Source organism: Larus michahellis, chromosome 3 (genome assembly GCF_964199755.1).
Source record: "Larus michahellis chromosome 3, bLarMic1.1, whole genome shotgun sequence".
Lineage (NCBI taxonomy): Eukaryota > Metazoa > Chordata > Aves > Charadriiformes > Laridae > Larus > Larus michahellis.
This window is the reverse complement of record NC_133898.1, coordinates 16,662,066-16,687,884: the sequence shown is the minus strand read 5'-3', so window position 1 is coordinate 16,687,884 and position 25,819 is coordinate 16,662,066. Positions and strand designations below refer to the sequence as shown.

The following is a 25,819-nucleotide window of genomic DNA, read 5'->3' as shown; positions in this document are numbered from 1 at the left end:
ATATTCTGCATCCCAAATACTATACTGACTTTCAACCAGTTTAGATGGTCACCAAGTTCTCTTGCACAAAACATAGAGAGCAGGCTCATTAATCCTGCTTTTCTAAGAATGTGGAATTGTATTCCATTCTACGTTTTTATTTGCATCTTGTTTTCTCTCAACAATTGTTCCAAAACCAAACAAAACACTGGGATGAGACTGACCCATCTACGGTTTGTCTAGATTACCCTTTCCCCCCTTATTTTCTTACTCGCACCTGGCCTGTTGCAGATTCTAAAATGGAACAATTTGAAGAAGACTTGGACTTTTGTCCAGTATGCCTGTTTCTTTTCAGTGAACGATTTGGACGCTGAAGAATAAAGACCTTCCTTTATAATTTTGTTCAATAATATAGTCAGAGTTCTAGAACCACCTATGTAAATCCCAATCCAAAGTATACATAAGGCAGCTTGTCCTTATTCCTACAATTCTTTGGACAACCCTACAAAACTATCAGACGGTTGAAGGACACTGACAATTTCCCAAGGAGAAGAACCTCCTTCGTGCTCCCAGTCCCTCCTGCCCACAGCGCTTGCGTGTCACCTCACTCTCCCCAGCATGTGAATTCCATCAGAATATTGATGAATGCCATGATTCATTCCCTGCTGTGGATGGCTGCTGTGAAACATCATTTTGAATCATGGTTAATCACCACCTGCTTGACCATCACAACTGTGTTATATAGCTACCAGATGGCAGCTACAGAAAGTACACCCAAGTCTTTTTTTCTCTACCTACTCATTAATACCACATTCTCCAGGAAAGCAAAATGTATTTGAATGCTATCATTTGTTTGCATTTTACTTTTATTTTACTTCTAACATGAGGTTAACAAACAACAGACTTTATTTCCTTATTAAGATACTAAGCGTTTTCTTGAGTTCAAGCAGTTGTGCACTTCTTTGTGTAAAATACAGTACATTACAAAAATACATAAGGAGCAAACCATTAGTCAAATGCAACATATTTTTAATCGAAATATATTTGGTTTTTGTTTTTTTGGGGTTTTTTTTGGGTTCTTGTTGTTTTGGTTTTTGTTTGGGTTTGTTTTTTTTTTTTTTTTTTTTTTTTTTTTTACACACCATGGCTGAGAATTTCCCTTATCTGTAGATCAGTTACGGTGCTAAATAACACTCAAATATATAAATTGTGAGCCTTTTCAATGTATAACACAAATCTTGAAAACAAGACACTAAAGTCTCTTCCAGAAAAGAAGACAGTGACAGTCTCAGAAAAGTACAATACTGAAATCATTACTGAATATGCAACCAGCATCAAAGATTCATCCCTTCTCAAATTGCCTTCAGAACGCACTACTTAGCATCCACAAGAGCTTTTGAAAATTATAGAGCTGTGATGTTTAATTAGGTCTTTTCTTATCCATGGTCAGGTGGGATGCTGCGGCGTTCTCACGGCAAAACAAAATACACCAGAATTATGTCGCCTTACAGGCTACTATGTTGTTTTCCAATTAAGAAAATATTTGAAAACAATTGATATCTAAGCATAAGCAGAACTTTGGGTGCCCTTATTTAAAGCAATACTACAGAGCACCTTTTACTTCCTGTGAAAAAATGTAATGACTGTTTCCCTGTTTCTGGAGAAAGTCAAGATAAACATTTGCTACAGTCTTCAAAATCGTCCTCATGGCAACAAAGTACTTCGAAGAGTTTTTCTGAATAATGCGTGTGTATCCAGGTACACTTAGGAACTTTAACTGATGGAATGTAGAACTAGATGATTATTAATCCTGCATTTTTTATGATCTCACTCACTCATTGACCACTGATGCTCCTTAGATCAGGCTACTTATATTACAAGTTTCTGAGATCTTTCATACAGCCATAACATAAGTATTCATTTTTAATTCTATCTCCACCAGACAGAGAACTTTCAGGAACAAAGTTAGCTTTGTCAAGACATACAATGATCTCAAAGGGGCGGTAAAGAAATATTTATTTAATGCAATCAGTATATTAAACAGAACAAGACATTAACCATGCTAGGGACAATGAAGCCTATTCAGGGTTTCCCTCAGCACAATACTGAAAACAAGGACATATTCAATGGTATAAGCAGTAATGAATCCATAAAAGGATTTTTTTTTTTATTTATTCAAGGTGTTCAGGACCTGTGTAAGTAATTAACATGAAATCGTGGCTCAGCAAGTATTTCATTCATGGAAATATTGGATGGATAAATGTTCTGAAAATTAAATGAATTGAACATAGAATCATGGAATCTTCATGGTTGGAAGGGACCTTTGAGATCATCGAGTCCAACCATACACACACACAAAAGAACCCCTACAATCTCCGTCACTAGAGCATGCCCTGAAGTGCCAAATCTACAAGTTTCTTAAACACCTCTAGGGACGGTGACGCAACCACCTCCCTGGGCAGGCTGTTCCAGTGCCTGACCACTCTTTCAGTAAAATAATTCTTCCTGATATCTAATCTAAACCTCCCCTGCCGCAGCTTCAGACCATTTCCTCTGGTCCTGTCATTATTCACCTGGGAGAAGAGGCCAACACCCACCTCTCTACAAGCACCTTTCAGGGAGTTGTAGAGGGCAATGAGGTCTCCCCTCAGCCTCCTCTTCTCCAAACTAAACATGCCCAGCTCCCTCAGCCTCTCCTCATATGACCTGGTCTCCAGACCCCTCACCAGCCTGGTAGCTCTCCTCTGGACCCGCTCCAGCACTTCAATGTCCCTCTTGTACAGAGGGGCCCAGAACTGAACATAGATAGAGTCAGGGATTAAAAGCTTGAAGGATTTGTTTTCTGCTTGTCAGTACAATGGTTTAATAGTGATTTGACATTAATGGTAATAATAATTTTAATCAAAGAGAATAGCTAAAATGTAATTTATATATATAATATATATTAAATATAAATATACACATATATGTGTCTCCATATATATATGAAAATAAATTTCAAGACACAAAATAAACTTAGTATAAGAATGAAACCTTAGTAGAAGAATGATTTGTTGCCCATCAATACTCCAGTGCAAAAAACTCTAACTACTTGACATAATCACTCAAAATTTTTATCAGTTACCCTGGCACAAAGAAGTGTACTAACGGAATGTGTTGATTCCACAGCTATTGGCAGGCATCATCAGTACAGAAAAAGAACAATGCTGGCAACAGGAATAGCAGAAATGGGATTAAATTACACTGTACAGAAATTTCACATTGTTCAAACACTGGTTACAAATTTCTTCTAAAAATTTGTATTAATAACTTCGAAGTAACAGACAAATGTAGTGACCTTTTCTGGACAAATACTGATCTAATCTAATATCTCAAATTTTTACATTAGACAATCTTAAGTTGTCATTTTATATCTGATATTTCTTAAACCCAACATGACAAGAAATAGGAATGCTGACCCATTCAGAAGGAATAGTTACTATTTTGATTTTTCACACCTCTTACTCTCAATCAGTGAATACAGTAGCAATAAAAAATCTTAATCCCTGTACAATCAGCCTTCTTTTGTATCACAACATCAGCTGCGTATTTCAGAATGGGAGAGAAATACAACTAGATCCTTGAGCCTTCAAAAAATTACGTATGTGTTTTATCTCCAGACATTGTGAACAGAACTCGCGAGGAATTTTTCTTATTGATTTTTTTAAAGAATCCTCTGAACCTTTTTCAAATTCCACTTGATTGAACTAAAATATTTGATTACACATTTACCCTATTTTCTGATTTGAAGGTGTGGGGAGCTACCTTAGCTCACTTCACAGTTTCTGACTAGAAAACATTGGGCACTTGGTAAAAACAAATTCCTTCACTATTTAAATTTAACAAATGTGGACCTGAGCTCACATCTAAACAATACATTTCACCATTTTGTGTTTCGCTCCATCCTTAGAAGGAGCTCTGGATTATAGGCTGAAATGAAGGGCAAAACTCCTGAGTTCTATGCTACCCAGACAAACCTCATTGAAAACCCCTGGAAAAGACAGAATAACATAAAGTCACACCCATTGAGCACAGACTGAACAAAAGAACTTTGAAACAGCATTCTCTGGTTTTCCCCTTCTGCAGACTTGGGGAATGCTGCTTATTTTGACATTGTGAATTATTGCAACTCTGCATAGTTCATTCAGAGCTTTGTAGTAACAGAAATAGTACTCATCTTTCCAGCAAGTTGTCTCAATCTGAATTTGAAACACTCATAAGTGGAAAAATCTAGCACAGTTAAAAAGTGCTATTCCTTGACTATAGTGGTTCTACAACACCCTCCCACACACTAAATGTTAATCGGTTTATCACGTGAAAAATAATCTGCCCAAATTAAGAGCAGTTTAAGGGTTACTATTACAGCTTTGTGAATTCCCATGCAATTACAGGGACTATGTGATTTTTTTAAAAATTAAAAGTTCCATCATTTCAAACTAAAATAACTTACCTCAGTACCCTTTTTAGAGCTGAGTGAGGGATAGGCTATATCGATTTGATTAGAGGAGTATTTTCTTTCTCTTGAGATTGCCTTCCTACACATCTCTTGCAGAATGATTCATAGGGCTCAGTCATTTAGAATTGCAAATGTGGTATGGGACCTCTTGTCAGTTGACAAATGGTTGTAGTCACATTTAAACAAAGAAAGAAAAGACAGAAATTACACCATGGAAGAGATTAAACTTCACTCATTCTAACCATCACAATTCCAGTGCTCCACACTCATTCATTGTTATGATTACTCTAATTAAGGAACTTCACTAGCTTACTGGGTCTCTTAGTTCATACACATGTCATCGGAAGTGTATTTTGCCTACCCATGGTAGCAGAAACTGAGACAGAAGCCATTTTGGCTCACAAAATGCACTAAAGTAGCTGTCTGCATTGCTTATGCTTGAAATTTTGTTGTACAATATATTTAGTGTGCTTGAGTAGTTGACTTGGAAGAGCAATGTAGAAATGTCATTCACCTGTCATGTAAGCTGAACTTAATTATACAATAATTGCACATCCGATACACTGAAAGTGAAAGGAAGCAGCATTTCCTTGTACTTACCATGAAACAAACATGCATTATTCATTCACTTAGTTACTATACTGAAGTACTATTACAGGCATTACCATTTTGCTTTAAGGTACAATGAGTAATTTATTAAGTAGCGACGCAGATGTTTATAAAAACGCTAAACTGAAGTTCTGAAATGAACCATTGCAAAGAGCACATGAGACTGACAGTCTAATTCATGGTCAGATAAAATAGGCAGTTATTAAGGTTGGGTAGGACTGCTCAAAGGAAATTTCTGCAGTTTTCCACAACCCCAGGTAGAGATACTCATGAGGTGTCTGTCATTAAAAACAAACAAACAAATAAGCAAAAGGTCTCTTCTGTATGTCAGCAGTTGCTGATTTGCTGAGGGTGAGCACTATTGCATGTCTCCTCTTGCCATTTCCCTATCATGGTTCACTCCAGAGCACTCAGAGTGGCTGGTACTGATACCACTTCTGTAGCGCTTAACGGTGATGCTACTGCCTCTGTATAGTTGCTTCACCTATATCCTCCCCGCAGTTCCCATGCAGCACACGGTACTGTGCTGCCTACCGCCCCATAGCTGAATCTTATCCTTAAGCCATTGAATAGACTGTTCCGCAATCGCAGGGGCTTCATGGAAATCACGAGAGAGGTGACAGCTAACAGAAACAGAAAGGAAAAATATGCCATTGAAAAGCAAAAGATATACACAACTGCTTAGCAAATTTAAGGGATGTGAAATATTGTTTTATACTCATACCATAAGAATCCACAGCTAATTCAGCATGCACCTGTCTATCCCAAAAATAAGGCTTACATCATTCAGTTGCCTCAGTTTAACCTAGTCTATCCTGAAACAATCACTGCAGAACAGGAAAGGAACGTTTAAGATAGACATATTAGTGAAAATCAACATCATGAATAGTATTAAACAACTCCCAAAACATTTGCTAATGTACCTACTTTCAGCTTGTAAGATTTTATTCTGCCTGGTTGACTGAAACAGAAATGAGCAGCTGTACTCCGTCTAAGCGACATGAGATATTCAGTTGTTTAAATTAGAGACAACACGCCCCGCATAAATACACATACATTCTTTTTCTTAAAGGATCCCACAGCCCTTGAAAGGGCCATTGGATGAAGGTCGAGCCAGCATGGAAAGAAATTGCTCTTTACAGATAAACGTGCAGAGAGTAAAGTGAGAAAATAAGAGCTTTGACTAAACTTGGGCCATGGACCTGAAGCTAAAGGACGAGTTAAAACCAACCTTTGTGGAAACCTGAAACCTGTGTGTGACATGCAAGGCGTTGTGGAAGGTGGATACTTACCACCACAAGGTTAGCGTTGGCAGTGTACCAGGAAATGTATGTGGCCCCCAAAGATGAAATATTCCTTTTTCTGCTATATCACCCCCCAATGAGGATTCTTCTCTTCCTTCTTATTCAAGAGACTACCTAGACATATAAGAAAAAGGGGCCTTGTCTGTTGGCTGGCTCCTCTGCTCTAAATCTTGCCTATATTATTGCTATCAAAAGATCTCTTTTAGTCCAGTTTGAGAGAAGTTTCCTGTCAACCTGTAAAAAGATTGTCAGACTAAGTAATGGTAAACAGAAAACCACAGATTCTTCACAAAGAAGAAAAAAACAAATAGGGAAAGCCTCTTAATTCTTCACCAGCTCACTGGAAAATAATTTCCTTTTAAATCGAGGGGAAACATGAACAGCTTTATTAGCTTGCATGCCGGCGCAAAATGCCTGAGCAAACTGTGACAATGGACATCGCTATACAATTTAAACACTTAGTATTGCAAGTAATTAAATGCTCCTCCACACCTTATTCGCTTCTCTTTTCAGACACATACATAGCAATTCTCTTCATCATGTAAGAGAGATTTTTCTACTTATAAGAGAACATGAGTGAAAATAAATTGTGTCCAACTTCAAATGGCTGAACAGGATATTTACACAGTCAACTTCATTCAGTTAATACACATGCCTGAAATAGAGCTTTGCCTTCCCTACAGTCAGTGACACCTACATGGAACTCCACAGTTCACTAACTCAGGCATCCACTTCTATTGACGTGTACTGAAAGAGTAAGGTTCTTTTCCATGACACTCATCAAAGAACACTGGGATTTTCTGTATTGCTAGTTTTCCACCCTAAATCCTGCAGGCATTTACAGAGACAGAAAATTTTGCAAAACTTCTAACCAGAATTCAGGATGTAAGAATCTGTAGCATCCCTTTGGAAAGATAATAAAGGTTTGGGCTCAGAAAACCCACTGCACCAAAAAGCCTATCATTACAGAGCTCAATCGCAGTAATTCACCCAACTATTCACATTCACCAGAACAATCTGTAAGTAGCAATATCCCCTTTTAGTTAGATATGGCTTGATTAGCCAATACCCTTTGATAAAAATGTCTGAATATATTACAGGCGGATAGACTTTGGGAATTCACTGGACTAGGCCTGGACCAGAAGTAACGCATAGGAAACTTTCAGAATTCACGTGGTATTTTTAAGACCATGACAATTGTTTTCCAGACTCCTGTGTATATGAGGTGAATTTTTAATAAGTCACCTTATTTGGATCATCCTGATTTTTTTTAATGTCTAAAGGAAATAACTAATTGAGCACAATAACAAGTAACATAGTAATAACAATGATTTATTACAGCTTTTGTGGGGCCAAACTAAGTGGAGTAAGCAATTGAGTGTGGCTTTTTTTTCTAATGGCATGATACATATGCAAGGTTTCTCAGTGCTCTGCATTGACTAATGAGTGAAGCATCAATTCAAGCATACAGAACAGCTTCACGCATTCAACAGCAGCTCACTCAGGGGCATCAGTTTTAGAATTTCCTCTTTTCAGGACTAAATACAATATACTTGTATGTATAATAGATATGGGTATAGCCAAATATAGTTTCAGATGAGATCAAGTACTGGAACGCTGGGCAAGAGAAACGCCTTTAGATTTTTCAAAAGCAAAGAAGAATATTTAATAACAACAACTGCAGGCATTAAAGATTAAGAAAATGCAATGCCAGTTAGCATCTTAATTCAGCAAATGTGCATGTCTCTGTGTCCAGTCCCTTTGCATCAGCAAGGGTGTAGGGCAGGGGACAGAAATTCACTTACCACGTTTCTTTAAAACTGCAGGAATTCCATAAATGCAAATATGATCATGTTTTCTTATAGCTGCTGAATTGTCACAGCTGATGTACTCTTTAACAATACCAGTACAGCGAACTAGAGTTACTGCCACTCCCTGGTGCTCGCTGCTTTCTCGACATTCAAGGACAGGCTTACAACCAAAGAAAGCATCAGACAGTGGGGGTGTGAGCTGGGAATAGTGCTATATTCAGAATGTTGCCCACTCTTGCAATTTTATCACACATTTTTAATAATTTATATTTTTCCCAGTGGCACAAATGCTTGTAGTGTCATATAAGTATACATTCATTCAACTACTGGAGATGTGCAGCTTTCATTAAAAAAAGAAAGCTTGGTTGTAACCTCGTATCAGCAGGAATAGTAAGAGAGGACTAATGAGAGAAACTAAGAGGGTATTTAAAATTATTGCTGCATTTTGCCTGTCTCACAGCTCCACAGAGGGGTGCTAATCCATGGATTATTAATTTTTGTGAACAGCACACTACAGCACTACAAAACCCACCTTGGACAGAGAAACACTGAGAGAAGGTATGAGAGATATGAGACAAGAAAGACTACCATAGACATGAAACGCCTTTATATAGGTTACTACAGTCACTCTAGGCCAGGGGACTACAGTTGTTAACATTCTGCATCAAGTAACGAGTTTTTTCAAGTCATTGCTTTAAATCAGATTTTGGAAAGCCAGAGTAGGAATGACTTAGCAGTGTGATTCAGACATCATTAACGCAAATCTAGCAAAACTCACAGTTTCGTTCTGATGCTACTTTAGTAGCAGGTAAGTATCGCCAGACTGTTAAAGAAATGGAGCATAAGATTTCTCTCACGTGATCATGCGATGTATAGAACACTTATCCAAGACACTGATTTTACCTATTCCTAGAGGTATGGGTCATATCATACTATGTAAAAATGTATGGTTAATTAGTATTAATATTTTCCTGATAACACCTAGTTCCTTTCACTTGCAGGTCTCCATGTGCTTTATACATACAGTGTTTCCACTTAACCAGAAGCAAAGACTGAGGCAGATTAAGAGGAGTGACATAGCAAGACAGCTCAATATGCCAGTGGGATATGGAACTCAGATCTTCAGTTCCTAATACATTGCTGAGGCCCTTAAAGAACTGCTCTTTCTCAGACTGCTAGTTAATTGCCTTCTCATGAATGCTGTAAATGCCCCTTCAAGAAAATTCCATTAACGTTTTCTTAGAACAATGCCCTATCATCAGGAAAATTACTCATTTGACTACATACGTAATGTAAAAATCCAGGGCATTTATTTCCTGTGTTAGTGAAACTTGATATGGTGTTATCTTCCATTCTACGCACTAGGACTATAGCAAATACTGCAAGCCGGTACATGTCCTTTTCCTTAAAGGAACCTATTCAAAAGATAATGAAAATGACGGGGTTATTTACTGTATTATTTTCACAGTGATGAAAACTGCAAGAAAGCCACATAAAAACAAGAGTAATTTTTAAACGTCGTTATAATTCTTTTTTTTCTCCTTTAACTTTCCTCGTTTCAGAAGAGGCTGCCTATGTACTAGAAATGGTGCCTTCTTTAAATTGGGCTTAGAATTTAGGACATAAACTCAGACTGCATGCAAACTTCTAAAAGACTCTCCCATCCAGGATATTTAGAAGACCAGTATATTTCTATGCCAAAGACAAACTTTGAAGAGACAAGGTTTACTCGGTATTTGCTGTCTGAGATGCAAAGGACTCTTGCTTCTCAAACCTCCACCTTCAGCTGAGCCAGTTAAAACATTTTGACCTCGATCCTCATTACTCAATTAATAACCCTGCCTCACAGATGTATCTTCTCACTGTTGACTCTTCACATTTGAAAGACCACATAGAAAACACAGTCTCTCAACAAACTTCTTGTTTTCTCTTGTGGTATCTTAAGCATGTCTTTGTTTCTTTAGTTTACAATATTTTCTCATGACTGCACCAAAAATCCCACAGAAGGCCATGGCAACAGGATGATATTATGTGGAGAGCGGCCAGTCATCCACGGCTAGAAGGAAAGTGAATCCCAATTTCATTTCAAAATCTAATGAAGTTGGCCTCTCAAATCCACTTGATGTATCTACTAATATTAGGCTTAGATTGGAATATAAGATTTCTTCCTCAAGATCTGTCATGATCATTTGAATCAGGGTGTTTTTTTAGAATAGAGGAAAGGAGGCCAAAAAAGGGGAACATGGTAACACTTTCAGTGACACAAAAATTGATTAGACGAAAGACACAGGACAAAGGAAGGGGGTTTTGATTTAAAAAAAAATCAGTTTTCAATGATAGCAATAATGAACTACTACCACAGATTGCCTGGGGAATCTGCCTTTGACAGTTTCTAAGAAAAGGATAGCCATTCATAGCATTAAGAATGGAAAATCCATCAGGAATGATACAGGGAAAATATTCCCATAGTGGACTAGATGACCTCATGAAGTTCCTTGCAATCCTATGCCTCCACGATTCTGGAAACTTTTACTTATATAGCACATATTCCACTATCAATCTTGTCACGTATTTATCACAAAATATTTACGGAAAGACGTATCGATAGACAACTACAGATTTGAAATAAAGAAAAAAGATTGACTTGGCCTTATACTAGTATTTGAAAGAAAAACTCAATATTAAGTTTAATCCAATTCCCAAAAAGTATTGGAGCATTTAGGGTGCTGCTCTTTAATAAGCTAAAGTCAGCTGTGGGGACTGAACGGCTGCGGTAGGTTTATTTTCCTCTGCAGTGTTTATTATGTATTTCCATTAAGTTTACTCTACTTTCACTGTGTTGTACTGTCTTGTTACTATTGGGACATCTTACTTACTCACTGCATTGACTATTTTATCAAGCATCAGATAGAGTCATTGTATACCCTCCACTCGGTTTTACAGTCAAGTATCCCAGGACCTTCGTCAAGCCCCAGTGTCATTACAGCTGCTGAAGATCTACTTCAGCTTCCACACTGCACGAAACAGAAAGAAGTCGGAATAGGAGTGGGTATTAGTCACAAAGCTTTGCTGATGTCTTTTTCCATTTTCTCTTTTGACTATTTTTTTGCTTGTTTCTGATGTCAGAACTAAGTAAGGAGATAATACAGCGCTATGACAGCCCTGTGCTAGCTGGAAACGCAAGCGCGTTCTCTGGAGGTCATTTCTATCCCTTACTGTAGGCATAGCTACAGCTGTATGTTCAAGGTGATTTACAGAGAATTATTTTAATGAAATGGTTGCTGCTGATACCTTTGCTAGCTGTTCAGATTTTATGGATTGAGAAAGTATTGCATCATTTAGCAAATACAGCAACTAAAGTAAAGAGCAGCTGGTTATGGTAAGGAAACAAACCAAAACAAAGAGCAATAATAATTTAGCTTGTGATTGGAAAAAAAAATAAGTAAGTTAAGACAACGATTGTGAATAAGCCTGTCATTTCAAGCAGAATATTCAATTTTCTGCTAAACCTAATTATTAGCGCATTTCAGCACATACCTTTCCCACTTTTATGGCCATATGGCGCCCTTACATGCACTCTGAGCACATATGAGAGGTCTAATTTAAATTACCTCAAGCACTTACATAATGCTTTGTATATTCAGAAATCTGTGAGATTCTTGGCTGGATATACTCCAGTCTTTTCAACACTATTACTAGAGAGAGCATCGGGAGCCAGCCAGAATCTCTCTCCTGGCAAATTGTAATTAGTCCTTGCACTGACAGAAGGTGAAGGTGCAGAAGCTCCTTTCCCCAACTCTGTTGCTGTGAGCCAGACTCTAGCAGTAGCTTAACGGCAGATATTTCTCCTTATCAGGAGTCTGAGTTTTGATTCTGAACGCCCTATTCGTGAGTCCATCTAGTGGATGGTATGAGACAGTATATTTCTACATACACATATAATATACATATGTCTATCTCTAAACTCTTTCCCCCCCCATTCTAATCATAGAAGTTTTTAAAAAGATTTAAAATATGAAAATTTGGCATTGATTTGAATAATTTCCTAAAGATTAAAACCCACCAAAACCACTGAAATACTTGTATCTGTATCTTGCTTAGAACTTGGCTGCAGAAGCTAAATAAAAACTCCTTCCTTCCAAAGGGCAGGGAAGTTTTTGAGATGATGTGAACTGCAGAAAACAATTGCTTCTCTTTGTGAAGGATACCGATTTAGGGTAGGATTTTAGGCAGGCTGGGATTCTCCAGAGCCTTGTGCAATCTTCCACATGCTACCCTTGAAGCCTTCCTTAGTGTTCAGAACGTGCCATAACCAGGGCTACAACGGGTCACTAGAAGCATAAGTGTTTAGTGTTGGGTGCAAATTCATTGTATTCTCCCTCTGACTTAGCTTTCAAATGAGCCCTCTGCCTATGTGCCCCTCCTCAGGCTTAGTCCTTTCAGACTTAAGCCCACAGGAGCTTCTCTTGCTTTTGCATTTATATAGTGTTGGGTGGTGAGCGTGTTGGACAATAGCTACAGGGGAGAAGAGAGCCCAGTGCTGTGCGGGATCCATGGGCTGCACAGAGTTCACAAGTGCAGCACCTCCCACAAATCTGCAGGTGCACAAGTAGACGGTGACTTTTTGAATATTCTGTTTTTCAAAATCTAAGATCAGCTGAGGCCTTCAACTCCAAAACATTTAATGTAAGTTGGGTACGCTACCTCTTAGTACATTTTTGGTTTTTCAAATTACTATAGCAAGCAACTAATCTTGCATAAAATGGAAGTATCCCGCAAATGCTTCTGACTACTCCAGTTTCTGAACTAGAGCACAATTTTGCTGCCAATACATGATGGCCATGAAACTTAACAAACCAGCTGCCAGTTCAGAAAAAGCATTGTGCTGAAACATTGGCACCCTGTACCAAATTGATGCTAACAGCCATAAACTTTCAAAAAAGTAAAAAACAAACCAATCAACAAACTTCCCACCCCCAAACCATTTTGTATATTACTTGACATTTGCAGAAAAGTTCCATTCTTCTGCCTTTGAGTAGGAAAATTCTATTGTTAATGTCCACTAATTTCTCTGTGAATACACTTTTATTCTCTTTATTTTTTTTCAGGCTATTCTTTTTCCACTGCTATTCTTGTCCCATGTGTTCTTATTACTGGAAACAAAAGTCTTGTTACACTGCATGAAAAATAAGTATTAGTAATTCACAGTACGGGAAAGTGGGTTAAAAGCACCACCAGATGAATAAGGCACCTCGCATTTATTATATACTTGTTGATCCTTGGGTGAGTGCTCCAAGGAGATGAGTTCATGTATTTAAGAGAGTTTTCCTCTCAAAGAAAAACCCCCATTCATACTACCAATAATTTTTGAAAGAGGTGGCCTTAATACTTCTGTTCTGGGAAAAGCTGAACAGGAATGAAGCTGTTCCTTCTCCACTCCATTTCCAGCCCTGTCTCCGAACTGAAAAAATTTCCCACAGCACCACCCCACCCGCAAAACTATCTAGCTGGGGGCTAGAACTATGTCAGGGGGAAAAATAAAGCATTCAATCTAGTATGTTACTGAAGAATGACAGAAGTGCTATCTCTGCAGATAGATTAATACCCACACTTAATGCATGGAGTAGTTATCAGTTTGCATCCAGACATATAGACATTTTGTGTATCATAAGGTGGAAGTAAGACTTAATGCTCTTACAGATGGTTGGCTTAAGGTACGTCTGGGTAAAACTGTACTGGGTAAACAGTATCCTTAGACACTGTTTTTTGAAGAAAAAGCTTAACTTGCACTTTATACTTGCTTCCACTAAAAAAGGTTTGAATGAAATGTAACTGTGTTTCTAGTATTTCAATGAGGGAGAGGCATCAGATGCCTCTAGTAAGGGGAACACAAGTATTTTCTACTTTATCTGTCATTTTATATGTGATGGGTCTCCCAATCTGGCTTCCAGCAGCTTCTACAGAAGTACATCCTACAAGACAATACTCTTTTACCTGCCAGCCAAGTTCCTCAGATACTCAAGGACATGTAAGGTGGCACTAGATAGCTATGTTTAAGAATCTGGATCAGTTCCCAGATTACCTGCTGGGCTTGCTGAAGATAAAAAGTATGAGTGTTAGTATCTGAGATCATCATTATTCTTTACTGCTCGTGGAAGCCATTTTAAAATACATTCTCTGCATAAAAGACAGTCTCAGCTCTGTAGCTTCAAATCAGCAAGAGCAGATTACACCAACTGGTCCCACATTACCGTAAAAAATACTTTTCCGTTTCTGCTTTCTCATGCTCTCTATTCTCACTTTAGTGCTGAGTTCACTTCATTTCAAATCCTACCAAAATTGCTTTAATTTAAGTAACTAAATTAAATTCCTACTCAAAGTACTTCATTGACCCAGTTAATCATACTTAATATTACCCTTACCATTCCCCCTTGCTGGTCTTAAACCTAAGCCCATTGCTAATTTGTTTACATGCAATACTGTAAATTAGTGTAGATGACAGTTGCATGACAATTTTCAGTAGCTGGTGAAAGAATCTTGTTCTTAATGCAGTATTTTTTTGGATAGTTCTTTTTGTCTTGTAAGAAAGAAAAAGCAAACTAATACTGCCTGCCAGAGACTCATCAGACTAAATCATTGTTTTATTACTCTTTAACTTGAACTAAAACCTTGAATTTTTGAATTTATTTTTTTTTTTTATTCCATACTGCCTTCTGGTGTGTAATTTCTACTTCCATTTCTAATTAGAAATTCTGAATTAGAACTTTGTCACATTTCTTTTAGTCTCCTTCCCCACACACTTAGTTTTCACTGAGGTTTGAAAACACTGTGTGAAGAACTGTTTCAGGTTTCTTTCACTCACTTCCTCAATGCTGTGACTACGAATTCCCGAGCAAAGCCAGAAGAGTTGAATGGAAAAGGGAACAGAGAGAAGTGAGGAAAAGGAGCCATATTTCTGATCCTTGAAATGTTTCCTTCATGCTTTCATCCCTCTCATCTCTGGAGCACCTACCAGACAATGCTTGCTGAGAGCTATTGTCAAGGGGCTGACTTCAGTTCTTCTAATGTATATGCTTCTCTCAGCAATAATGTCCAGGAGCTAAAAATCACTGAAAGACCTTGCAAGTTTTTTATACTTTGCAATTATTCAAGTCAGGCTTGAATATTCCTTTGCGTATGGAAAAAGGTGTTACTACTAATAGTAAGAATCTTCTGCTCTTGTGGGTCTTACCTCATGTAAAAAAAAAGTTTTGCAGCATCACAGCCACCAACTATACACTTCCATAGGAAAAAAAAAGATGTAGTCCCTTGGGAAAATAATATGGACTTATAAATGAAGACAAGGACTAAGAATAACACAAGCTAACTGGGGGCAGGAATATACTGTGAAATCATTAAACAGCTCCTGCTTATAATCTTCAGTTATTTTCACATTCAAAATAACAGGCACAATGAGTGAAGGATGACAGAATTTAGGTCATCCAAGGTTCTCATTGCAACTGTATGGATTTGTAAAATTGTAGTCTTTATTGAACTACGGAAAACCTTAGTCTAAATTCACTAATTCTAGAAAACTTTCACTATTGAATTCGATGAAGGGTTTAGGTGAAAAATCAAGTATCCATTTTTCCCCACACACAAGGCAACCATGAATATTTCATGGTTACTTGTGAATATAAATATATATATACTTACTCAAGGATGAAGTTTACAAGAACAAAAAAAGCCAAAGAACAGCATACGATAGGTACCATTATCATGTCTAATTCACAAGAGGGCTGCTAGTTCTACAGAGGCTTAGGAACTAGAAATTAACTACACAGAAAAAGTGCAGAGCTAAAGCATGGCCCTACCCAGTAAAATAATTATATTGATTTTTAGTAAATATGCTTGTCATCTGATATCATAGATAAACACTGCTTTTCTGAAGACCTTTCATTACAATTTTCTTATGGTCTCAAATGACTGGAGCTCACAATTGCTTTTATCACTTTCCAGCACAGGTAACACATACTAAAATATGCAAGAATGAAGGAGTATTAAACTCTCCTTTAAACTATTCTTAGGAGTACAAAATGGTTTAAACAGACCCCCTATGCAATTCTGTTCTTGTTCTTGTTTACAAGGTTTTGCATGCACAGAAGCAACTTTTTGTAGAAGTGACTTATCTCAAAGTTATTTCAATATGAGGCCCAAGGGCTACTTCTGAAAAATATCATCTTAGTTTATTCAAAAGTAATTGTATTAGAAGGAACAGAAAGGGGACAATGATGTTCTTTGTTGGGCCAACGTTATTTTTTTAATTACCTATCCTTCAAAGAGTTTATTAAGAAACCTCACCTATGGCTCAAGCCAAGCAGTGTGAATTTCAAGTAAAGGAAAAAAATTGTCAAGAACTATGGTACTTTAAGTACACGGAATAAGGAAAATGGAAATAAAGATCAGACCTATAATTTCAATAAAGTGTTTCTACTCCTTTAAAATTTTAAGACAAATGACAAAACATTGTACAAAAAATTAATGATCTAACACATTTTAATGTACAGACACCTTTCTATTCCTTTACCTTTATAAATTATATTTCATTAGAAATATGCTTGGTTCATGCAAACATATCTAGCTTCAAAGAGGAAAGCAGGTATCACATACAGATACGTGTGGATGAGACCAACATCATCAAGTTGTGTTGAGCACTGAAAGCTTTTTAAACTACTTTAACAACCAATACGCAACTCATCACCACTTCACAGATCGCACAATGCACATTGAGATAATTACTGTCCCTCCTATACTCTTACCCAGACGCACTGTATTTCACATCCTTGATCGTGAATACCAAGCTTTCCTGTTCCCTCCACTCTCCCTCATCTAAGACTGTATCAAACCAGAAGATACACGATTCATGAGATTTTCAGTTTTTCACAAATGGCCAGTAAAGTATATACACGAGTAGGATGCTAGGGGAAAACAGGGAATAAATTACATCTCGGACATGCTTTCATATACGTACTATAACTTCATCCCACACGTCTCAGTTACTTACTGTGGAGAACTCTGCAAATAATTGCCACAGCTACCAACACTACTACAGCTTCATCAGTGCTGGCAGCCCTAGTGTCGACGGCACCCCAGCAGCTGTCAGTGGCATCATGTCTCTTAAACCAGCTCAGTGCCAATCTAATTAACACAGTGCTGAAACAGCTGCTAGTGCTGGAGAGCTGCGAATATTGCAGCTCCTCATATCACTAATGTCAGTGGAGATGCAGTAGTGGGAATGTTCTGTAAATGTTCCCCAGTGCAGAAACAAGCCTATGTTGGCAGTGACCTGGATTTCTGTCCTTGTTGGACATAATACTTAAAGGAAGGTGTCAAACTCAACTCTGTACTTAAAATCTAATTAAAGACTGCCCATCCTACATGTTTCCTTACAAATTTTGAATTCCTGGGTTTGTGATGACAAACTCCTTCATGTATCTGACTTTAGTGCTGTATATGATCCCACTGTTATAAAGAGAGCTGTAATGCAACCCATGCAATTGTTGCTTAGCACTGAAGAAAACCTTGTGAAATGGCAAAAACTATTCTGGCACTATCTGTTTTCATTATTTCTTAATGAAAGAAGGAGAATTCACTATTTGTAGACTATTACAATGAAGTACAATTGTACATACCTCAATAGAGGACACAGACAGTCTTTGATGCCTCCCATCTCTATAGTCACTTGGATTAATAAATGTGCTACTTACTGTATCATCAGTGAGGCTTTTGTGTCTTGTCTGAGAAAATCACTATGATCGCTTTTGTCTTTTAAAAATGGCAATTATGGAACAATGCTTCAGGATGAGAAAAACAGATTAAATACCAACTAACTGTAATGAACCAGACAAGAGTGTCAAACCCCCAAATTGTTGCAAACATGCTTCCTCCCTGGGGGAAATGGCCTCCACCAATCTCAACCCACCTGTTACACTGAGGGTAGGGGGAAAAGACAGGTCAATGAGCTCACTGGAAGAGGCAGAAGAACCTTTTAACTGACGTAAAGTCATTTTCTCCTTGAACAAAAGGAATCTGGGAAGATCTCCTCTCTGTTTCTGAGGCAATACTCTAATGGTCTTCCCAAAGACAGGGGTCATAATAAAGACACAAATGAACTTTTAGGAGGGAAACAGGAAGACATGAAAGACAAGAGTCCCGAAAGCACTTAGGAGAGTTCATACTTTGCAAGACTGAATTAAAGAGAAGAAAGCTCTGCCTGATGTCTCTAAATTAATCAAAATAACCTTTTCTCTTGGCATACTGCAGAGATATAGCTCCAGTTTAAGTATGATTTATTGCTGCGAAAACACATTCAAGACAAGCATTGCCTCTTTTCCATACTTGCATAGCATAACGGGACCCTCTCGAGTACTGCCACTATACAAACATCTGATGACCCTTTACTGTGGCTGAAGGCTTCACATTTTCTCCAGTGAATTGCATAACTTAAGTGACCCACTTAAAATATTACTATGAAAATTTTCCTCAAAAGTTACTCATTTATTTGGCAGTACTTATATGAAATGATAGTAGAACTTTCATGTACTTTTTAAGGGTAGACTCGATATGTGCTGTATCCACCTACACAGTATGGGAGTAAATGGCCATTTCTCACTCATCAGCAGACCTAGGGTCTGTAAGACCTATACCCCTGCCCCATGATGGCTGGGATTTCTTGACACAGAGCGAAATCTCCATTCCAGTACATTAGGAATTAAGAGAATCCGTCTCCAAACGTAGCAGCCAGTGCAGATGGCCTTCTTCTAAAGCTCCTGCTGGCACAGAGTAGTGGCAGATTGTTCAAAGAGGGATAGATTCGGGGAGCAACAAAGCAGACAAGGATAAAAGTTACATACAGCTTTGTTCCATGTGCAAAAGAAAGTCTATTATGTGCCCCTTTGTTTCTTCCGTCGCTGGAAGCAAGAGATTTTAAAGGACTGAAGCTTAAAGACAGATACTATAAAAACGTAAACATTATTTTTTTCCTCTTGGCTACACAGAAATCAGGAGTTGTCATTCCACTGAGATTCCTCGAAGAGAACTTTTAATTTGGGGCTCTGATGGTTATTCTACTTCACAGGTATAAATACCTGTAAAGTCTGAACTCTCATTTCAATTTTAATCCCTTAGGAGACTCATTGTTTCTGAGAAAACAACAGGTTTTCTAAGCTCTTCTCTGTGGGAATATTTGGCTCAGTTCTTGTCTTTATATACCTAGAAATTATATGCCCTTTTCTGCTAGCTGTGTATTTTAATCACAGTTATGTCTGTGTATGAATGTATGGATCCATACACACAGATATATTCTGCCTGTTTATGTCTAGACTCACTGAACCTCTTGTTATTATACCCATGAAAACAACAGGGCATACAGTGCTTTTTTCCTGTGTGACCTGCAACACTGCCACAAAACTACACAACAGCCATCGTCTTTCCATTCTGTACATACAATGACCAGGGGCCTGAACATAGTGGGAAACTAGGTACCACAACAACAGAAATACATATATATTCCAACAACACAGTTTTTTATTCTGATGCTCAAATCAGAATCACTGACAAGGAATCCTGTTCCCAAGGACTTGCACACCATTCCTCTCAGCCTGATCTTCTGCTATGCCAAGATGTTTTGAAAGTCAAAGGAAGTTATCACGTCACGAAAATGTATGTCTGTTCCCCTCCAATAACACTCACCCGCTTTTAAACCAAAGCTAATTGTTTTTGTTTTGTTACACTGACATATTTTAAAAAGCAGCAATAGTTTCATATTCTAGGCAGAACCAGCCGACTGACAGAATATGCCAAAAGCTTTTTATAAAAAATTATTCTAAGTTGTAACATTTGTTGATGAAGATAAACACTGCCTTAGACAAGACTCCAGTAGCTATTTAACAGTCTACCACAACACTAAATAAGACAGGAAGTGGAGCACAATACATATTAAACTGCATCTGCATCCAAAACACTGTACCGTGGCTAAGCAAAGGGAGAGCATTGTGTCTATAATTCTGCTTTCACAAATAAAGTATATCTGCATGGTTACTCTGACCAAAGAAAATTACCCTTTATTAAAACAAAAAGTCTAGAAAATTTATAACCAAAATCAGCATTAAATTGTGAAATCTTACATGTCAGAGAAGAGCCATGGAAATTCCTTTTTTCTGTAGCAGTCCCATGACTTATCCAACCCTTTCACTTTCACACTGATGTCTCTTAACCAGTTAATAATTTTTTGCTGTCACTTGCAATTTAATCCAGCTTTATTTTTAAACACCCCTTAAATGCATGTTATATAACTTTCGTTATTAACTTGATGTTAGAAAATATAACTGCATTTGTTACTTGTGTGATATAAGTTAATTGCATGTCAAATAGATTTACCTATGATATAATTAATAAAACTTAATGAGTATTCTTTTTGTATTTGCATTACAGTTAGCTTTTAGACAGCACAGAAATGTCAAAGCAATGAAGAGCCTAAAGCTAGGTTTTGGCTTTTTTATTGGCAGACCTAAATAGAAATATCCTCCAGTAATGCCCCGAGTTGATTTAATACTCAATCTGCCAGCTAATCTTTACAATAAGTAAGCCAACATGTGGTAAAAGAAACTTACCTTCAAAAAACTTTTTCTTGCCTTCAACTTGTATTTTGAATTAATACCCTGAATACAAAAGTCACGATCAACCAACAAAGTACAAATGGGAGAAGACACAATCAAAGCCTTTTACTTCTTTTGGCAGAGGAAGGTAACTGCGTTCTAGTAATTTGGTCACCTGTGCTGTTACCACGGGTGAAGGTAACACAGAACTTTATTTATTCTGACCTTATGAAAATACGAGCAAATGTTCTAGATTCCTTGGAAAATAAGAAATGAGCTAAAACTGCATTCTAAGTAACAAATACTGGATTCTTGCAAAGTTTTTCTTTTACTAGACTATCCAGGAATATTCCTTGATCACAAAATTTTTTATTTATTTACTTGCCCTGTTTCTCCTAGTGATCTCCTTTTACCTGAAATGAATGCTTATGAAAAAAATTAAATGAGAAGGAAGATGAAAATAAACATGCCATAACAAAAGGAAAATCAAGTACCTCTTGACTCTGCTTGCTACAGGCATTGAATACAACGTTCAAAGCCACTCTAACGAAAACAACCAGCAGCTAATCTTGCTGCAGCTGCAGCAACGGAGCAGAAGTGCAGATGATGGGAACTACAAATGAGTTAGCGACAGTGGATATGCACTCTGACATACAATAAACACTATCTTCAGAGCTTATGCAAGCTTATACACCACCATCTTACCATACTTCACTTTTTTATTTGTTCGTGTACTCTGAGCTCAAGTCGAGCTCCTAGTAAAACTTCAAACCAGTTCACAGTTCCTGTAACTTAAGCCCAGAGGAAACAGCAGTGAATGATGGGAATCACTGACATAGGAGCCACTTGCTTGTGGTCCTGGCCATACGTAAACCACATGTGCGCGTGGACAGACAAAACATAGTTCTGTCAGGTGCCACCTGGGCACACCCTGCTTCACCAATCCGATTTCAGTGGGCCCAGCTGATACTGTCTGCTATCTTACTCATGGCTTAGTAGTGGGATTTTTGTTTATGTACTTACCTTTCCTACTCACTGTGCAGCCTTTTGCTCACAAAAGCTCATTCCTACACTTTTCACTCAGGCTGCAGAATGCATTACTTCTCTTTAGTATAATTTTCGTCCTTCTCTTCTTAAAATGCATTACAGAAGTTATTCTATAAATAAGAACAATATATTCCACTGAGACATTTTCTGAATGGAACAATCACCTAAAGGGTATTTTTTTTGTTCCCTCTCAGGGAAGGGTGATGGACATTCCCTTTAAGAGGTTTGTAGAGAATCAGCTTATCTTGCTATAAATTACCTGGTATCTTTGTAATTTCCCATTTAAAAAGATAAAGAACTTCTTGTTTAAATCCTTCCCTCATGCTTCAAAAATGTGACAGAATGGAAAGAATACTTTTTGTCTAAATTAGCTGAATGTTGATCAAGGGAACTGATCTAATTTTGGGATCTTATTATGTACCTGGTGCTGATAAAACATGTACAAAATGACTTTGTACACACTAATCCGTATTTTACAGTATATAAAAGTACCGTTCTGACAAAACAGTAAAAAGACTTTTTTAAAAAGCTTTTTACCTCTGAAGTAGTCCTCTGCAGACTCACCCATGCTAGTTCTGCCTTCGCTAACCCAAGAAAACATACAGGAATTTGGTGGGGTCGTTGAGGGCCAAGATGCCTGGACATGAGTTGCCTAAGATTTGAAAGTTGCTGATCTCACCAGGGTTTAGAACATCTCAAGAATTCCTTTTACATGTTTGCTAGGGACCCAAACTGATATATATGCAGAGCATGGACACTTCATGCTAGTCATCTCAGCAAAGAAATTCTTTTCCATGCTATAAACATATCCCAAGAAGCAGTAACAGAGAAAGGTATAGCTAAATCAGATGCCTGGGATGGAACACGCAGAGCTGAGACCAACAGGCACGCACATGAACATTCAGACACCTTGACTTTCACTCGCTAATCACAAGAGACATTAAATTGCCTTTTGAATCATTAAAATCTGAACTAAAACATGGAAAAACTGAATGGACTCTTCTTTAAATAACCAATCTTGGGAAAAGAGCAACGGTGCAACCTAATATTGTTAACAGAAACAAATGTTGATTACGAAGAACAGATTAGTTACCTACAGAGGACACACGAACTAAAACTCAACGTGTGTCTATAACCTGAAGAAAAAGGTGGCCTTGGACATAGGGAGAGTGTTGCATAACTTTGAAATTGAGAGGCCTGGAGAAATGGAGAAGATAAACTACTAATAAACTGGTTTTAAGCAAAATGTGGACAGATAGGCCACTCAAAGAAGAAAGAAATAAAGTCACCTCTCCCTCTACTCTGCCTTGGTGAGGCCACACCTGGAGTACTGTGTCCAGTTCTGGGCTCCCCGGTTCAAGAGGGACAGGGAACTGCTGGAGAGGGCGCAGCAAAGGGCTACCAAGATGATGAGGGGACTGGGACACCTCTCTTATGAAGAAAGGCTGAGGGATTTGGGTCTCTTCAGTCCGGAAAAAAAAGATGGCTGAGGGGTGATCTTATCAACGCTTATAAATACTTAAAGGATGGGTGTCAGGAGGATGGGGCCAGGCTCTTTTCGGTGGTGCCCAGTGACAGGACAAGAGGTAATGGGCACAAACTTGAGCATAGGAAGTTCCACCTAAACATGAGGAGGATCTTCTTTACTTTGAGGGTGGCAGAGCCCTGGAACAGGCTGCCCAGAGAGGTGGTGGAGTCTCCGTCTCTGGAGACATTCAAAACCCGCTTGGACACATTCCTGTGCACCCTGCTCTAGGTGACCCTGCTCTGGCAGGGGGGTTCGACTAGATGATCTCCAGAGGTCCCTTCCAACTCGTATCACTCTGTGATTCTGTGATTCTATATATTTATCACATTCTAGCCTATGTCAGAAGGATCCTATGCAAATTACGCTTTTTTCAGTGTTGCCATCCAAATACGGCAATATTTAGAAGCTTGAATTTTACACTTCTCTTTCTGTTGTCTTGAATGTTGGAGCGAGATTGACAGTTTTTGTTGGCCTTACTGTAGATGTAGATAAGTTGAACTGTGTCCTTGCTTTTACCAAAATTTCTGTAGCTTTAAGACCACCCAAAGAAGAAATGATGGAGACACCTTAAATCCTAATCTCAAACTAAGGCAAATTGGTATGGGCCACATCACTCCTCTCTTAGAAAGAGCTGTAATCAAAGTTACATGGCTACAACAGCCTGCGTAAGGACCTTGGGGGAAATCTACTTAATGGAGTATATATAAAGTACTGAATTTTGAAAGTGCTAGGTTTGAACTTATAAATTATTTCATTTCAAGCTATGTTTGTTAATCATATGTAAATTTGAGACTTGTGCCATGAGTCTAAACTCGTTTGGGTACAAAAATAAGTCGCACATTGAAATCCAGAAAGTTGTACTGACACAAAAAGAAAATACATTAAACTTTTTACAAAGAGTTTAAAGGCTGAACTCCAGCCTATGTTCTCCTTACCTACAAAATGTCACCACTACTCCCTCTCATCTCATAAGCGGATCATGTATTTATTAAATGAGTCATCTCTTTATGAAATGAGCTACTTATGTATTAAAGTTCAGATTCTAGCTAGTTCTAAACTTTGAAGCAAAACCAATGAAATATTATTACTGCACTGTTCCCAAAGAAATAATGATGGGATGAGTGATAAGATGTTAGTGTTTGTTTGGCTATACACACACATGCACACACATTCTCACAAACAAGCGAGTAGAGGGAACAAGGAAAGGGTCAAAAACACTTCCTCATCCTAACAGAGGAGAAGGTATGCTACACCTGGTAAAAAGATCAAGAAAATTACTTCCCCTTGGGGTAACAGGCATTGAGTTACAATAGCTGCATGTTGCTTATTCTGGAGAGATCAACAGACAGGCACAATCTAGCACTAACTTAGCACATTGAAGACGAAGAAGAGGCAAAGAACTCCAGTCCCTTTCAATATTAGCCTTCATCTTAAATGCCTCTATCTTGCAGCTCATTAGATGGTATCATTTTGTCATAAAGTTCGTTGATGTCACTGAACATTGCTCCCAAAGGTGGAGAAGGTTGCAGTAACAAGCAGGGGCTTCTATGCTTTGGTTGATGATTAAAATAATCTGTCAGCCTGTAAGAACAAGGCTATGGCCATAAACTTTCTCTTCTGTGATTTCACCTTTTCATTAGAATCAAGAGCTTTATTTCCAGATCTATGGCAGTGAGCTGGGAAAATAGGACTTCAGCAAAACACTGAACATTCGAAAACACATAACAGATATTGCAGTGGAATATTTCTCTGATGTTTTGTGGAAGTAAAACGATGTGAAATGCGTTCTAAAAGGCTGCAAAAAAAGGTTGTACATTACATCCTCACATGAAGCATTATACTTAGAGAGGAAGTCAGAAAAGAAACTATGCTTAAAAACCAACAGACGATAAAGCTTGGGAAAAAGAATCCAAATAATTGGCTTTTCATCTGTTTTACTGATGACTTCTTTACAATTTAAACTCTCTTCACAGAAAACTAGAACTCACAAGAGGTAACTTCTTTTGCCTTACTTTGTTTCAAACTGCTGATGCATCCAGGCAGATTGCTTTTCTAATGTAGAATCAGGGGGAACAATTTGTCTCCAAACGCAGAAGTGATGTGGCATGGAAAACTCATAATGGCTGATAGCTACAAGCTATCACCTAATAACAAACCTGCACTGCAGATACAACCACTCCGTGAAGGTAAAGAGTTCATCACTACACCCACATTATAACAGGCAAGTATAGGTAACTCAACCAACTCCCCAGTAACAACAGAAATCTGATGATTATTTCTCAGGTTTTAAGTCAACCTTGCAAAGACATAAGCACATACACGTGTTGAAAAAGCTACAAAGGCTTCCAATCTAGCTAAAAGCAGCCATTTTACTTACACTACACTCCAAGCTAAAAACTGTACTGAAATAA

At 38.0% G+C, this 25,819-nt stretch overlaps 1 long non-coding RNA gene across 1 annotated transcript in view; it reads right to left on the bottom strand.

Annotated features, from left to right (window-relative positions):
• LOC141740010 (uncharacterized) overlaps nucleotides 1-25,819 on the bottom strand; it is a 50,454-nt gene that overhangs the window by 17,654 nt on the left and 6,981 nt on the right. The window contains exon 3 of the long non-coding RNA XR_012585855.1: nucleotides 4,469-4,621. This is a non-coding gene — a long non-coding RNA (uncharacterized LOC141740010). The remainder of the gene's footprint in view (nucleotides 1-4,468; nucleotides 4,622-25,819) is intronic.